Source organism: Haematobia irritans, chromosome 2 (assembly GCF_050003625.1).
Source record: "Haematobia irritans isolate KBUSLIRL chromosome 2, ASM5000362v1, whole genome shotgun sequence".
Taxonomy (NCBI): domain Eukaryota; kingdom Metazoa; phylum Arthropoda; class Insecta; order Diptera; family Muscidae; genus Haematobia; species Haematobia irritans.
Window position 1 is genome coordinate 93,225,487 of NC_134398.1, and position 18,123 is coordinate 93,243,609.

At 35.9% G+C, this 18,123-nt stretch overlaps 1 protein-coding gene across 6 annotated transcripts in view; it reads right to left on the minus strand.

The window, feature by feature from the left end:
- Positions 1-18,123, minus strand: part of milt (trafficking kinesin-binding protein milt) — a 149,493-nt gene that overhangs the window by 22,169 nt on the left and 109,201 nt on the right. The window lies entirely within an intron of this gene.

Below are 18,123 nucleotides of genomic sequence, written 5' to 3' on the forward strand. Positions count from 1 at the left end.
GTGGTACATGGTATAATAAATTTGTGCATTTGTATGTATTCTGATTGAAGTCTGAGTTGATTTAGCTATGTCTGTCTGTCCGATCGTTCTCAAATTTGGCATAGGGGCGTTTTTCGGACAGACGGACAATCCTTGTAAAATCGCAAATGCTGGGTCGAAAACTTTTATAAATGACTTTAATTTTTCTATATTTCTAATACATAGCTATCGACCGATAAATAATAAATACACTTTGCGATTTTGCCTAAAAATTGCTTCAGATTTAAATGTTTCCTATATGTTTTTACTAACATTGTGTTCCACCCCAGGGCAATAGCCGACTTAAATTTTAAGTCTGTAGATTTTGTAGAAGTCTAACAAATTTTGTCCAAATAGAGTCAGATTTAAATGTATGTATGTATTTGGGACAATCCTTAATATATAGCACCCAACACATTTGACGGATTTGATATTTGTAGATCCAAAGTGGTGCAGGGTATAATATGGTCGACCCCGCCCGACTTTAGATTTTCCTTACTTGTTAAACTTCCAATTGTAGTTGCGGGACATATACATTGCACTGGTGCTTTGTTTGCTATCAACAACCAGCTGGCAACGTATGCTATGGTCTGCAGGATTTTACTGGGAAAAAAATCTCTAGCAAAAACTTGTCTGTCTCACTTCGGCTCCTTTTTGCTGGCTTTTTGGTGGAAGCTATAATCTCTATTATTTTTTTTGTTTGAGAGGCTTGAGGTTATATTTGTAATTAACGAAGGTTAGGTTAGGTTAGGTTAAAGTGGCAGCCCGATTAAGATTCAGGCTCACTTAGACTATTCAGTCCATTGTGATACCACATTAACTAAAAGTACCTATTACACTTCTAGTTTTAACCGCTGAAGCTTCTCGATTATTTTTCTTCGCTGAACCAACCAGATTGTTCCAAAAACATTAGCAGACTGCTTAAGTTAACGTTTTCCAGATCAGCCAGTAATCTGAAGCTATATGCTCCCACAAGTTGCTTGCGCTTTACACAAAATGCAGGACACTCACACAAGAGGTGTTTAATTGATTCTTTTTCCTCCGCATCATGACAGCTCATACAATAGTCATTATACCTCGCGCCAATAGTTTTTGCAAAATCGCCTATCAGGCAGCGACCCGTTATAGCAGTTATAGCAGTCGATGGCCGTTTTCGAGTTGAGGAACACAGAGTCCAAGGATTTTATTGCAGGTTGACTGTCTGAGTATATATTAATGCCCACATTTTTTGGAACATTACTTCTCAGCCAATTCGCCACCTCTCTTATTGCTAATATTTCAGCCTGAAAAACACTACAGTGATTAGGTAATCTTTTCGCTATTCGAAGTTCCAGATCATTGTCCATCCAATTTGGAGCCATCAGTGTAGAAATCTATATATTCTTTATTCCCCGGGGTCTGTGTGCACCACGCCTCACTGTTGGGGATTAGAGTCTCAAACTTTTTGTCGAAAAGTGGACTCGCCAAAGTGTAATCCACTACGTTAGGCACATCTGGCATTATTTTGAGGACCGAACTGTGACCGTAACTTTTTTCCGACCACAGCGATAGCTCGCGCAACCCACAGCCGTTGTTGCAGCTGACTGTTTGGCCAAAATGTCTAAAGGCAATAGAAGCAGCATGACATTAAGGGAATTTGTTCCTGTCTTGCTGAATGCGCCTGAAATACACAAACACGCCATACGCTGAACTTTATCTAAACAAGTCGGTTTCTGAAGTGCCGGCCACCAGACTACAACACCATATAGCATTATAGGTCTAACCACTGCCGTGTATAGCCAATGCACAATTTTTGGTTTTAGTCCCCACTTTTTTCCTATTGCCTTTTTGCACGAGTACAAAGCTACAGTTGCCTTTCTCGCCCTTTCTTCAATATTAAGCTTAAAGTTCAGCTTCCTGTCCAAAATAACGCCAAGGTATTTTGCACAATCACCAAAAGGAATTTCAATATCCCCTAAGGAAATAGGCCTAACCGTGGGAGTTTTGCGATCTTTGCAGTACATGACAAATTCTGTCTTTGCAGGATTTACCCCAAGACCATTGTCTTTCGCCCATTTCTCAGTCATCCGGAGGGCCCTCTGAATAATATCTCTGTGGATGGGAATTTTCCCCTGACTGCCAGAGCCACATCATCTGCGTATGCCACCACTTTTATCCTTTCTTTTTCTAGAGTAACCAGAAGGTTATTTCTAGCAACATTCCAAAGAAGAGGTGATAAAACTCCTCCTTGGGGAGTGCCTCTGTTCACATACCATTGTATGGTTGCTTGTCCTAGTGTGGTTGAAATACGTCTCTTCATTAGCAGTTCGTCTAAAACCCTGAGTATACATGGATCAACATTCAGAGTTGTCAGTCCATTTAATATCGAGCTCGGATGGACATTATTGAACGCCCCTTCGATGTCTAGAAACGCCACGATTGTGTATTCTTTGACAGATAGTGAGCTTTCAATAAAGCTGACTAGTTCATGTAGTGCGATCTCAGTAGACCTGCCCTTCGAGTATGCATGCTGTCGTTTCGAGAACAAACTTGAATCGATGCTAGTTCTAAGATAAATATCTATCATCCTCTCCAGAGTCTTAAGTAGGAATGAGGATAAGCTGATTGGTCGGAAATCCTTCGCCCTCGAGTGAGTGGCTTTTCCCGCTTTAGGTATGAAAACGACTTTTGTTTCCCTCCACTTTCCTGGGATATATGATAAGTTGATACATCCTTTATATATAGCCGACAACCAGGGGATAATTTTGTCAGTTACTGCTTGTAACTCCGCCGGAGTAATTCCATCAGGTCCGGGGGATTTGAATGGTCCAAAGCTATCTAGCGCCCATCTTATTCTAGTTTCCGATACAATTTCCTCGACAGGAAACGACCGCTGAGCAACTGTGGCACCGCAGTACCGTCTGATTTCCAGGAAAATGTGTGTCCAATAGTACCTCCAGCGTCTCCTCACTGGATGTTGTCCAATTGCCCTCCGATGTTTTAATGAAACCTGGAACGGAGTTGGTGGATGCTAGAACCTTCCGTAGTCTGGAAGCCTCGGACGTATTCTCAATACTGCTGCAGTAATCATTCCAAGAGTTATGCTGAGCCTTTCTCAGTTCTCGCTTATATCCTCTCAGATTCTTCTTGTAAGCGTCCCAGTCCTCAGGGGCTCTGGTGAACTTTGCCTTGTTAAGGATCTTCCTGCAGGATTTCCTCATATTACTTAATTCCGTAGACCACCGTGGTGGTCGATTTTTCCCCCTTGGCTTCCCCCCAGGGCATGCAGCTTTCAGTGAGATGTTGAAGGCCTTAGTAATCCGCTCCACTGCGTGTTTGATATCTTGCACATTTCTCATATTTGTCTCTGTTATTTCCGGTATCATCATATTGAACGATTCCCTATACCTATTCCAGTCAGCTTTCCTAACATTTGGCGGAAATATGGTCTTGGTGATATGAACATCAAATTTGAAACTGATGTAGCGATGATCTGAGAAGCTGTGCTCACTTAAAACCTGCCACTCAGATATCATTTCATTCAGTTCTTGCGAGGCCAAGGTGATGTCCAAAACCTCTTGCCTGTTTTTAGTGACAAAGGGTGGGGCATCTCCCTTGTTGCAAACTACCAGATTAGTACGCAAAATAAACTCTATTAGCGACTCTCCCCTTGCATTAGTATCACTACTTCCCCATATACTATGATGCGCATTCGCATCGCATCCCATAATGAGTTTCGTCTTTGTTTTCAGTGACTCCTCAACTAAGGTCTTAACGGCATATGGAGGCATCTCCCTGTCATGTCCCATATAGACTGAAGATACCCAATATTTGCATTTGGGAACGACAGTGTCTTCATTGCACATTGAAGGAAGCAGAAACAAGTTAAGCTCGTTTTTAGCAATTATACAGGCTCGAATTACATCATTACCAGTATACTGCAATAGTTTGAACCCCGGAGTACTTAATTCACATATTTTGTTTCTATAAACATATGGTTCTTGAATAAGAACTATGTCTATGTCCCCTTTCATCAGGAGAACTTTTAAGGCAGCACATGCAGCCTTACAATGATGAAGATTTATCTGGAGGATCCGTAGGACCATCGAGATTTTCAACAACCGTCACATCAGCCGCTTCAATCGAGTCATCAAGAATGTCCTCTTCAGAGATCTCGGTGACTCCCGCAATAACCATAGGTTCAACTTTGGTGAGTTCTGAGGCAGTAGAAGCCTCCTCACGCATACGGTATCAATCCATGTCTTCAACTTTGGTATCTCCCTCGACATCGCAAGAGGATCCGCTTACTTCTGATTCAGACAGAGGCTTGTCCATTTCTGAATCCTTTAGCTGATCGTTTTTATATACCTTCATTTGGATATAATGAAAGCCATAACATACACGGTCCTGGGACTTTGCTAGATGTGGCAAAGACTGAGTGTTCAATATAAACACTGCATGCCGTCTTGGTCCATCCACTTCATCCAAACGGCCAACCTTCCAATCAGCTGTTGGAAGATCTGGATTGCATCGCATATGCTCTAGGTGTGGCCGGTATGTCTTTCTTCTCGACTAACTCTAGAGCAGCTCTTTCCCAAACTTCACCAATTACTATCAGAGCAGCTTTAAAACATTCTATAGACCTCTTGTCCTCAAATGCGACTAGCTTAAATCGTCCTTGATACCAACCAGCCTCTTGGTGTCGAGGATCTGGACCGGGAAACTTTTCCAGCACCTGTGAGTAGACGACAGACAGAGCATTCTCAATTTCCCCCCATTTTTGCTTTGGAACCATACCGTCCAATGCTCCTTTATTAATGATAGCCGTCACAAGGCTGTCTTTAGCAACTGAGGCAAACGATCTTTGATCCCTTTTGGAGGATGGCAGCTCATCCGGTGATCGTTCCCTTTTTCCAGCCTCAAGAATTCATTGAGCCCATTTTAAGGAATCGCTTTGTTTAGCCGACAGCGTGCTTGGGTCGACTGATCCTAACTTCTTTAGGATAAACAAAGCATTTCTGCGTTCCTTGAATCTCTTTCGTGAGGGATTACCTCCTTTTGATGCCGTTACCTTAGAAAAAGTACGACTTGTCAAAGTGTCGCGACCTGTCGACCCGTCTACAGGTCGACTAATTGGGCCTAACTCTTGGTCATTGCCCAAATTTATAACTCCAGTCGATACCCGTCCACTGGGCCCTGAAGTTAGCAACCCAGTGGATGACTTTGAATTTCGCTGCATGGTGGCTTAATATCCCACCACACTTGAAATTCTTAGTAGGTACCTATTACGATGAGTTTATCCGCTATTAAAAAACACGTCCGTTCCGTTCGACGGTTGAACAATTCAATTAATTAACGAAAACAATAACTTATAAAATAAACGGCATATTCACACTTGTAAACCTCGTAATGTGGGTGTTAAGTTCGAGTTTAGCCGCTAAAATCAAAAATGTGTAAAAAAAAGTTAGTATTAAGTTCGAGTTTAGCCGCTAAAATTAAAAATGTGTAAAAAGTAGAATAAAGGTTGGTATTAAGTTCGAGATTAACCGCTAAAATCCATGAGAAAATGGCTATTTAAGCGCGTTAAGGTGGGTACAATGTTCATTTTTTTCCATTAAAATGCAAAATTAAAAATGCGAAAATATACATGAAGACAAATAAATGTTTATACAATCTTGCCAAAACTTGGATGGACAAGTTTTCCTTTTAAATTGTTTCAAAAAAGTAACCGTGAGAATAAGTTGGCTTTTAGAGTGGAAACAGAACATAGTACCCAGCTTTAATGCGACATTAATACCGTCCTTTAGAGGATATAATGCCATAGATAATATATACATAGACGACAAGTCCGTGCCAAATATAGTTAGACAGTTCCGGAAATGAAGTATAAACGAAGAAAATAGGGGGAAACTAAAACTTCAATTCCCCTAAAACCGCGAAAATATAATAGTCTCTTGACTAAAATAATAAATAAAAATATATTTTAATCTCAATATATTATTAAACGAGCACATAATAAAACAAGTGAATAAAGTAGAAAGTCGAGCGGGGCCGACTATATCATTCCCTAAACTACCCATACTGAAATAGTAAACATTGCTTAGGGTATCAATGGCATAGGTTTGGGGAAACCCACATTCCCATATTTAAGAACATTAAGAGGTACATGGTTATGGGAGTTTTATAACAATCTAAACAGAAATGTCTGATATTAGGAGCTATAGTTGATTCTGGACCTACAGCATTAGTATGCCGCTAAAATTGAGTTGATTATTAAAAAAAGAGGAAATCGCTCAATTAGTGTGGGTAATAAATCCAAACTTCTGAAAATAGGGCAATAGATTTATGTAAGAGCTACATGTAAGTCTAAATACGATCGGCTAATACATGTACATTTGAAATTTGAGCAACATTGGTTTCTAAATTATAAGAGTATTATGGCCAATTTTGGGAAAATCGATCGATGCATATATATGGGAGCTATATCTAAATCTGAACCGATTTGGATGCTATTTTCCAGATTTGGTTGATACCACAGGTCACCTTGTGCTCAATTAGAGTAAGATCGGGTACTAAATAAAGCTTTTATGGTCGGAAATAAAGTTATAATGGGTAAATTTTTCAAAATAGGGCGATACATATATATGTGAGCTATATCTAAATCTGAACCGATTAGGATTATATTTTTCAGGTTTTGTTGATATTACAGGAATTTGTCTTGTGCTAAATTTGAATAAGATCGGTTTCCGATTCCATTAAAATCGGTTAATAATTGCGACCGGAATCCTGCGAAAACAAATACATGGACGGACGGACACCAAGCGCTAGATCGACTCAGGAGGTGAGTCGATCGGTATATATTTTATGAGGTCTAAAATCAATATTTCTGGTAGGCACATTTTTTGGCAGATCAAAGTTATTACACCCTGACCACTATGTGGTTTAGGGTATAAAGTACGGAAAAATTTCATGGTGGAATCTAAATGTTAACGACAAATGGTTAACTGTAAAAGCAGGCCTTTAGTTCGCAATATCACGCGAAAATATGTTTGCGCTAAAATTGCAATTTTTTCAAGGTTACTTTTCTTTAATAATTCATTTTAAAGAAAATTATCTTCAAAGAAAATTTCAATTGTTACTTTGTATCATTACCTTTCAAGTTATAATAAAATGTGCACAAAAACAAAAAAAAAACACAAAAACACCTATAAAGTTATTCGGCTTTTACATACTTATTTTTGATTTTAGCGGCTAAACTCGAACTTATATTCACGTTTATGGTTAAAAAAAAACTGTAAAAGAAGGTAATACTTTATTTTAAGAAAATAAACTTTTGATTTATAGTTTTGGAGCTCAATAACTAAATAAGTTATATTTTCATTCTATTTTTTCGGATTTACTTTTAATTTCACCGACAAAAAATGGGTTCTATGTTCCGAAAATCAGCTTTTTTACCGATTATTTTGGAATGAATTAAAGATTGAAAGAAGAACATATTTTTAATAAAAAGCTTCTTCAGCATTTCTCTGTGTTAAATTAAACCTACCGTAATAGTTTTCGCTAACAATTTTAGCTTTATGGCATTTAAATTTAATATAATTGGGTTTTATTAGGGCGTTTTCCGAAATGGGCCTGAATTGATTAATAAACAAGTAAGTAAAGTCTAAAGTCAGGCGGGGTCGACTATATTATACCCTTCACCATTATGTATACCAAAATTTGTGTTATCTGCTACTCAGCTACTCAGAAGAGGCGATTTTACAAGGATATTGGCTAAATCTCGCCAAGATATGTGGTCAATTGTGGGTTGTGATATATTATTTGGCCAATTCGGGCGATATTTCCACAAGTCGGAGCTTTATTTAAAATACGACCATTCTGTGGAAAGTTTGATATTACAGTGTGTAGGATATGGCTACGATATGGGGAAATCATCACACAATTTTGTGTAAAATGTCGGTATTTTGGCCATATTAGATCAAGATGACACACTTAAATATCATATTAAATATATTCTCTGTGGAAACTATCGAGTCAATTGGAGGAAACTCCCATTGAAAATGGGTCTAAAATATGAAACATTCTACCACATTTCCCCTACTCTGGCGTACATATATATGGGAGCTATATTTAAATCTGAACCGATTTCAACCAAATTTGGCACACTTAACGATACTATTAAACGTACTTCTTATGCAAAATTTGAAGCAACTCTGGCTTTTGAAGCCATATAAGTACAAATCGGACGAAAGATATATATGGGAGCTATATCAAAATCTGAACCGATTTGGCTGATATTTTTCATATCTTACCAAAGCCCCAAAATATTTGGCTGCCGGAATTTTTGAGAAAATACGTTGATAAATACGTCAATTCTAAGCCGATCGGTATACTAAACGATGGGTCTCAGACTTTTCCTTCTTGGCGTTACATACAAATGCACAAACTTATTATACCCTGTACCACAGTACTGGTGAAGGGTATAAAAATGAATTGACTTGAAATGAAATGGTACACAATCAAGGCTTATTAGGGCAAGTGTGTTTTCAAATTTTAGTCTAGGATATCTATATAAGTCTCATGAATTGTATTTCTGTCAATATGTGGGCCTGGATTGATTAATAAACAAGTAAGGAAAGTCTAAAGTCGGGCGGGCCGACTATATTATACCCTGCACCACTTTGTAGATCTAAATTTTCGATTCCGTCAAATGTGTTGGGGGCTAGATATAAAGGTTTATCCCAAATACATTCATTTAAATATCACTCGATCTGGACAGAATTTGATAGACTTCTACAAAATCTATAGACTCAAAATTTAAGTCGGCTAATGCACTAGGGTGGAACACAATGTTAGTAAAAAAATATGGGAAACATTTAAATCTGAAGCAATTTCAAGGAAACTTCGCAAAAGTTTATTTGGATTTATCGCTCGATATATATGTATTAGCAGTTTAGGAAAATTAGAGTAATTTTTACAACTTTTTGACTAAGCAGTGGCGATTTTTTTTTACATTTTTGTCGAAATCAGAAAAACATATATATGGGAGCTATATCTAAATCTGAACCGATTTCAACCAAATTTGGCACGCATAGCTGCAATGCTAATTCTACTCCCTGTGTAAAATGTCAACTAAATTAGAGTTAAAAATTGGTCTCTGTGGTCATATGAGTGTAAGTCGGACGAAAGCTATATATGGGAGATATATCTAAATCCGAACCGATTTCAACCAAATTTGGCACGCATAGCTACAATGCTAAATCTACTCCCTGTGCAAAATTTCAACTAAATCGGAGCAAAAAATTGGCCTTTGTGGTCATATGAGTGTAAATCGGGCGAAAGCTATATATGGGAGCTATATCTAAATTTGAACCGATTTCAACCAAATTTGGCACGCATAGCTACAATGCTAATTCTGCTCCCTGTGCAAAATTTCAATCAAATCGGAGTAAAAGATTGGCCACTGTGGCCATATGAGTGTAAATCGGGCGAACGATATATATGGGAGCTATATCTAAATCTAAATCGATTTCAATAAAACACAATAGCACACTTGACTACACTACTAATTGTACTCTTAGTGCAAAATTTCAACCAAATTGGGGTAAAACTCTGGCTTCTGGGACCGTATTAGTCCATATCGGGCGAAAGATATATATGGGAGCTATATCTAAATCTGAACCGATTTCAACAAAATTTTGCACACTTGACTATAGTACTAATTGGTCTTCTTGTGCAAAATTTTAAGCAAATTAGGGTAAAACTCGGGCTTCTGGGGTCATATAAGTCCATATCGGGCGAAATATATATATGGGAGCTATATCTAAATCTGAACCGATTTCTTCCAAAATCAATAGGGTTCTATTCTGAGCCAAAACAAAATGTGTTCACGGACAGACGGACATAGCTATATCGGCTCAGGAGCACACCCTAAGCATTTTTGCCAAAGACACGACGTGTCTATCTCGTCTCCTTCTGGGTGTTGCAAACATATGCACTAACTTATAATACCCTGTTCCACAGTGTGGCGCAGGGTATAAAAATGAGTTGAATTGAAATGAAATGGTATGTTACACAATCAAGGCTTTAACACTTTTCCATCCAAGTTTTTGCATGTTAACTTTATCTTAGCGGAGACACAAGCTGAGCTATGTTCAGTTTGTACAACAGCTCAGCTAAATAATGAACATAGTTAAGTCACGTACGTAGGATAAATGAATATTAAATAAAATTATGATTTTTTTAATACAAAAACTATTGTCAGCAGACGAATGTAAAACAATATAATAGAAATATGTATGAGGCACTGAAAAAAATTAAAGATTTACTAAATATCTCACATAACATATTTGGCCAAAACTTGCGTTATAAAACTGAAAGTCCGATTTTAGTATTTGAGCCACTGCACAGTGGTCGATCCTTTTGGACAAAAATAAAAAATGAAAGTTAGAAATTTGTCAAAAAGTGTGGCATCACTGTTTCTTATGCAAACAAGGTTTTACAATGTGTATTTGTTTTTGTTTTATTCCATCTGTACTCTTTAAGAACGGCTTCAAAAAGAGAGCAAGTAAGCAGTTGGTTTTTGAAGTGTGAAAAAGTATAAAATTAAGTGCACTTTTAAATAAATAAAACAAAAGAAAAAAATTATATCGAAATAAATCGAAATGAATATTGAATTAAATGGTATTAACTATATTTTAAAATAAAAAAGTGTGTAAAAATTGTTTTAAATTTGTTATAAAATCAATTTTTGTCAGTCTCATTGTTTCGTGTTCGTTCGTTCTTATATGTAAATTGTATGTAGAGTTTTAGTTGTGTCCCCCCCTGAAGTCTCCAATGGGATTTTTTGTGGTTTATTAGTTAATATTTCAAGATTCTAAATTGACAAAAATCAGCTGCTTTCTTTTGCCCCCCTTTGTGTTATCTCCCTAATACCGAAGTGGTCTTGTTTTTTATATCCAAATATGAATTTTTGTGTGGTGTTTGTTAACACTAGTTACACTGAAAATGTACATTTGATGACTTTTCTTATGTATTTTGATCTGCTGAATTTGAAAATGAAGGTTAAAAAATTTTTTATGAAACCGTTTTTGAGATATCCCGTTATTTTTAGTTTTTCTGACTTTTCCACTAAACAAATTATACCTCGAGCTAGAAATGTCCGATTATATCGTTGTTTGTACTTGAATGCAAGGCATTGAGATGACGAACAAAAGTGTATAATTGGATCTGTGATAAGTTAATTGGTTCAAAATATATAGATGAAAATAAAGCGAATTTTCAAAACAATCTTGTTTTACAATTTCATGAAAATCGGATAAAAACTACTGCCCTTGGAGTAAAATCGGGAGATCGGTTTATACGTGGTCTATACCAACACATGGGCTGATTCACCTCATTTCCGTTACATCTATTTGTGATCTTAAAATAATTCTAGATTTTAAATTTTAGGCAAATCGGATAGAAATTACGTTTTCTAGAAGCCAAAACAATAAAATCGGAAGATCGGTATATATGGGGACTATACCAATTCATGAACCTATAACCATCATTTTCTTCAAACCATCATTCTTGTGGTCCTAAAATACCTCTGTATTTGAAGTTTAAGGCAAATCGGATAGAAAATACGGTTTCTAGAAGCCCAAGAAGTAAAATCGGGATATCGGTCTATATGAGGGCTATACCAAAACATGGACCGATTGACACCATTTTCGGCACTCCTATTTGTGGTCCTAAAATACCTCTAGATTTCCAATTTTAGGGAAATCGGATATAAACTATGGTTCCTAGAAGCCCAAGAAGTAAAATTGGGAGATCGGTCCATATGGGGGCTATACCAAAACATTGACCGATACACACCATTTTCAGCACACCTACTTTTGGTCCTAAAATACCTTTAGATATTAATTTTCAGCCAAATCGGATAGAAAATACAGTTTCTAGAAGCCCAAGAAGTAAAATCGGGAGATCGGTCTATATGGGGGGCTATACTAAACCGTCATCAATCAATCCCATTTTATCATTAAATAGTCCTGACATAATTATAAAGCCTTGACCGAAGTTTCACGATGATACCTCTACGGGAAATATTTTTGGCCGCTAACTCCATATAGCACCGACCACTGTGTCAAAAATCGGCATGGGGGGAATATACCAAGCACTGGTGGAGACATCACTCCATGAGTAGAATACGAATCAGAAATCAGTTTATCTGATTGGTTAACAGTTTTTCAGAAAATTGGGTCTTAAGCTGAAAGTCAGATTTTAGTCGGATTTTAGTATTTGAGCCACTGTGTCAAAAATCGGCATGGGGGGGAATATACCAAGGCATGGGGGGAATATACCAAGCACTCCACGAGTAGAATACGAATCAGAAATCGGTTTATCCGATTGGTTAACAATTATTGAGAAAATTGGGTCTTAAGCTGAAAGTCAGATTTTAGTATTTGAGCCACTATGCCAAAAATCGGCATGGGGGGAATGTACCAAGCACTGATGGAGACAGCTCTCCACGAGTAGAATACGAATCTGATATTAGTTTATACGATTGGTTAACAGTTTTTGAGAAAATTGGGTCTTAAACACAAAGTTAGATTTTAGTCCGATTTTAGTATTTGAGCCACTGCGTCAAAAATCGGCATGGGGGAATATACCAAGCACTGGTGAAGACAGCTCTCCACGAGTAGAATACGAATCTGAAATAACTTTATCCGATTGGTTAACAGTTTTTGAGAAAATTGGACCTTAAACACAAAGTCAGATTTTAGTCCGATTTTAGTATTTGAGCCACTGTGTCAAAAATCGGCTTGGGGGAATATACCAAGCACTGGTGGAGACAGCTTTCCACGAGTAGAATACGAATCACCAATTTTTTTAAGCTACTAAACCGTCAATTTGATGCTTTTGGAAATCAAAAAGCACTAAATTGGCATAACTGGAAACTGACATTGATGCAATGTTTGCTCTCTCATATTCAATAAAGTATAGGTATGTATTGGGATATACTCTATTGTGAGTACTGTTTTTCATTCTTGCTATGTATTTAAGAGAACAGGTTATTTGAAATTGTTTGACTTCTGTTAGTTCACTATTTGTAAGTTAAAGTTAGAAATACAATGCACTCGCGGTAACGTGAACTAATTAAAACCAAGAGAGTTCACGTTAGCGAACTTCAGCGAATTTCAGAATAAAACATAGCCATATTCGGGAGTTTTACACGTTCTAGCATGATAGTCTTTTATTTTTGTTATTAGTAATATTAAAAACTTAATTTAATTTCATGAAGAAAATAAAAAAAGAGATCGGACAAATATCAGTGGGTATGTAGTTATAAAGCAATTTAAATTAATAATTAAAATTCACGAAAAAAGCCAAACTAGATCACTCAAAAGTTTCGTAAGTGTATTTGAAGAAATTATATTTGGCATTATGAATCTACATATAACGTAAAATTTCATGTTTTTCAGCATTACGGAGTAGTGCACTCGTTACCGCGAGTGCACTGTATTAAAATAGTCGAGAATGTATAAAACGAGGTAGATAAACAATTATGTGTATGTACGTCGCACGAGAATGATTTGATAAATAATTTACTTTTGTTCTCTTAGTTGAATTCCCGACATTCAATCACGAGCGTAAGCCATATCTTAAACGCGCGCACATCTCTGCGACAATTTTATAGCTGAACAACATTTTACAAACTTTTGTATATAGACCTAACTAGTATTAAAAAAATAATCATAGAGATATTCAAATAAAGATCGCAATTGCTCTACGTTTTCTTAAATATACATACAAATTTTATAAGAAAAACATATAGAAATCAAAACTTACTGCGTCTTTAAATCGGGAGTATGCTCTTTTCATTTGACAATCGTTTGGAACGATTGATTGATTGGTGGAATTGCCACCAAATATTAATTTACACTAATTTGCTTTTTCGGAAAACTCCATCATAAATATGTTTTCTTTACTCTTATTAGAAAAATCATATAGTGAAATTTTCCTTGATTCCTTCAAATTTAAATAAAAAATCTTTGCAAAAAAAACCGTATTAGGAAGGCAGTACCATTTTCGCACGTATAATTTTTCACAACTTGATTTCAAAAGTCAGTTTTAGAATGACCATGAAGGAGTTATGAAATCAAAGGAGCAAAAAATTTTACGGCTTTTGGCAGAGACGTTATTTACATAAAAACTTTCAGTCGTGAAAATTCGCAGAATGCTCTACCAAGTACATAAGTAGTCTCAGCGGCGTTGCCGGAATTGTTTCACCAAAAATCGCTAGATTTGTCCAAAAATTAGCCAAAGAAAGCTAAAAAAATTTAAAAAATAGCCAGAAAAAAGCTTTTTTTGTATCAAAAGTCACATTTTTGATTGAAATTTAACAAACATAAAGGCTTTATTTCACTTAAAATGCATATTATTTTAATTGTATTCATTTTATTTCCATTTCTGTGAGACTGTAAGAAAATCTAAGTCATATTAGCTCTGTTTGCGTACTCGATACATTTGATTACTATCACAAATTTTTACTGGAAGTCCTTCATTTATATTTCCTAGTAAAAACTTTTTTCCCCGTAAACTTCCAATTATCAGCTGGTTAATCATCAACAAGTCCAATGTCACATAGAACTGTATTAGAAAATATCAATATATTTAGTTTTAACTGAATTAATGATAAATTCGTTATTCGAATATTTCCCATACAAATCTATTGTTGTCCAATTTTCGTAAATGTAAATCCATTCCATGAATAAATAGCAGATTTGTTTTTTATTGCATTTTTTTGATGTTAAAAAATAATACCACATTCAAAACTTTATTTCCTTAATTATTTCTATGTTCGGTTCCAAAGATTTTGTACACTAATGATTTTGGTATTGATTCCGAGTCAAATTTGAATTTATTCGTTTTTTCAGCTTTTTCTTCATGAGCTATCACAGTGCTTTAGAAACGTGCTAACTACAACTAAAATTTCCAAATTCAGACTCGACTTTAAGTAGAAATTGTTATGTGTATACGTTTTTAAAATAAAATGTTGAAAAAACTCTTCTATTTTTGAACGCTATTTTGGTTTGTGGTCAAGATACAAAAACTCCACAAATTTAAAGACTATTTAATTAATTTTAAGAATTTTTTAGAATTGACCCTAGCCTTCTTTCATGAAAAGATACCCATTTTTAAGTTGAATCACTTAACTATAAGGACAAAACCATTTTATCGGCCCCTAAAGTTTCCATTATCATATATACCTATTCGCCAATTTTCAAGGGTCGATATCTCGAAAAACTACACTCTTCCAACAAAATTTTTACATAATATTTTCTATTAAAAATGTACTAGTTTTACCAAAATCGCAGAAATTTCATTCACATCATGAAAAATTGCTGCCAGAATTAACAAAAAACTGAAAATACCTATATTCAGGGATCAATATCTCGAAAACTAGGCTTTTCCGACAAATCTTTTACTTTACATTTTCTCTTTAAAATGCTTTCTCTTTTTAAACAACTTTTTCTGAAGTAGATTTCCGTACCCATTGGATGCTTGAATTTTTTCATTTTACTATCTTATATCGATTACTTCAGTATATACTGACTTTTTATACGACCGTAGACCAATAAGAGACATTTTTTCGCCGATATAAAGCTTGGTATTCCTACATATAAAATAATTGACGACGTTTTACAATTTTTCCACCACTAAATTGGTTATTTTTAAGAAAAATTGTGTTTAGGAATGCGTTCCACATGTTAAATTCCCACAAAGAGAAATTCGTTCCACTCCTTAATCAACATAATTCTAATTGTTTAATAATATATACGAGCAGAAGATTCTCTCTACCGAACAATTACATTCTAAGAATTTGGGGGTAGTGTTTAACCGCATTTTTAGTTGGTCAAGTCATGTGAACACAGTTGTTGGACAGACATATTCAAAATTACTCTTTGCAAAGTGCAAAGTAAACTTAATGTGACATTCCACACTATAGTTTGTTATGTGCATAGCTTACGCAGAAGTAATCATGTTTCACAATTTTAAGACTCCGGATATAGGTTTAATACACCGCTTAATGTCTATAATATTCCTACATAAACATAAACCAAACTATCTCTATAATAGAATTAGGTTACCAGATCCAGCAGAGGTAGAAATGTAAAACAGTTTAAAAAGAGAAGCATTGCATCAGATTTTTTTTATTACGTTTTTTTTAATTGGTATATGTAATAAGAGTAGCAGTTATTTATTACAATTAACGTTAGTGTGGCAACCATATTCAAAATGAAATCAGAGAGTATTAAGAAAACAAGAGAACGAAACTGTCAAGCGAAACTGCGTCAGTAGGTGGCAGTCATGAGAAAATTTCTCTAATATCATGCAGTTTTTGTCGGTGCTTCTCTCAAATATCATACAGTTTGCGTCGGCGTCACCCAGTTCAGTTCTCTGCAGACTTTACGAAACGTGAAGAAAAGAGGATTTAAAACCTACTTTGTAGTAACAAATTTTCTTTTTTATTAATGATTTCATTCCATTAAATTTTTTGGCAGACAATTTGAAATTATAACTGCCGATGCCTTTATTAACAATTTATCAAAACAGCACTTCGACCGCAACGTCGGTAATACCAAAGCTGCAAGCATTGTGCGACATCTATACGGTTGACATTTGTTGTTTTTGTAGAAGAGAAATTTTCGTCCTCTTGTGTTTTTATTCTCTCTGATGAGATGTAATGAAATGTCAGAATGATGAAACTTGTATGTGTGTATGTACTTCATTTTAGAATTGTTAAACGAGCTGTGTAGACCACTAACAAAATTATAATCATATATTCTGTCACAATCAACAAATGTACGTTTTACTGGGGTGGAGTGGGCGACCACAAAACATGGTGTCAGGAGTTAACTCAAAAGCCAGCAACAAGTAAAAAAAAAAAATAACAAAATAAAAATAAAAAGGAAACTGCAAAGTATAAATGAAAACTGCAGAGAATAACTTAAATTCCCAACACGTGTACGGAATTAAATGAATTATGTAATGACGAATATTTGCAACTCCATTCAGCAGCTTGATTGTTCTAATTTGGAAAAGGATTGGCCAAGGTGGAAGCAACAGTTTAAAAATGCACTGAAGGAAAATAATAAAATTGCTACATTCTTATGGCTAATTGGAGATCGTGGCTTAGAAGTTTTCAATTCATTATTTCCTGGTGTTTACCTAACCTAAGTTCAATTTAATTTTTCAGCAAGAAGGTCAAAGGTTTACAGAGATCGAAACAGCTTTAAGAACTCAGGTACAATATTGCGACTTTAATTGTCCAAAATGCAAAGATAGGAATAAACAACAAAGATATCCAGCTGAAATTACTGGACAGAAAAGATGCATCTCTAGCAGACGTAATTGACATGTGCAAAGTGTTCGAGGCAGCAGAGGGAGATAAGCGTGTATTGGAATCCGAAACCTCAAATCTGAGAAATACTGTCAACAAAACAGTGAGGGAAGCAGATCAGGTCAATGTTATGAAATCGCAGAAATGATTTAATTGTGGTCAGCCATACAATTTTCGCCACCTGGCATCCTGCCCCGCAACAAATGTTGTATGTCACCGAGGAAAGGTCATTTTATGAAGTATAGCCACTCGAATCAGTCATTTGGGAAGAACAGTAACACCATGGTCCATACTATTGAAAATCAGGAACCAGGCTGTATGTTAGTAAGTCAGAAACATTATTTAAGGTCCCTGGTATAAATAGTTTAAGTTCGGAAAATGTTGTAAGTAAATTGTGTAATAGATGGTTTGAGAAATACTGGATTAAGGATTGCCTTTTAAATTAGATACAGGTGCAGATGTAAATTGTCTGCCAAGACGTTTGGTTAATTCCAATTTAGCGTGAAGGTGAAATCAATGTAGTTGATTATAACTCAAATCCCGTGGTGACATATGGTTGTGTTGTGCTTGTGTGTGTTGATCGGGAAAATAATGTGGAACACTCTGCGAGGTTTGTTGTTGTGGGTGATGAGTTTGAGCCGTTGTTAGGTTTGGAGTCATGTATTTCCTTTGGTCTTATAAAACGTCCAGTCCAGTGCATTTGAGTTTGTCGTTCTAATTGCAGACCTGTTCGAAGG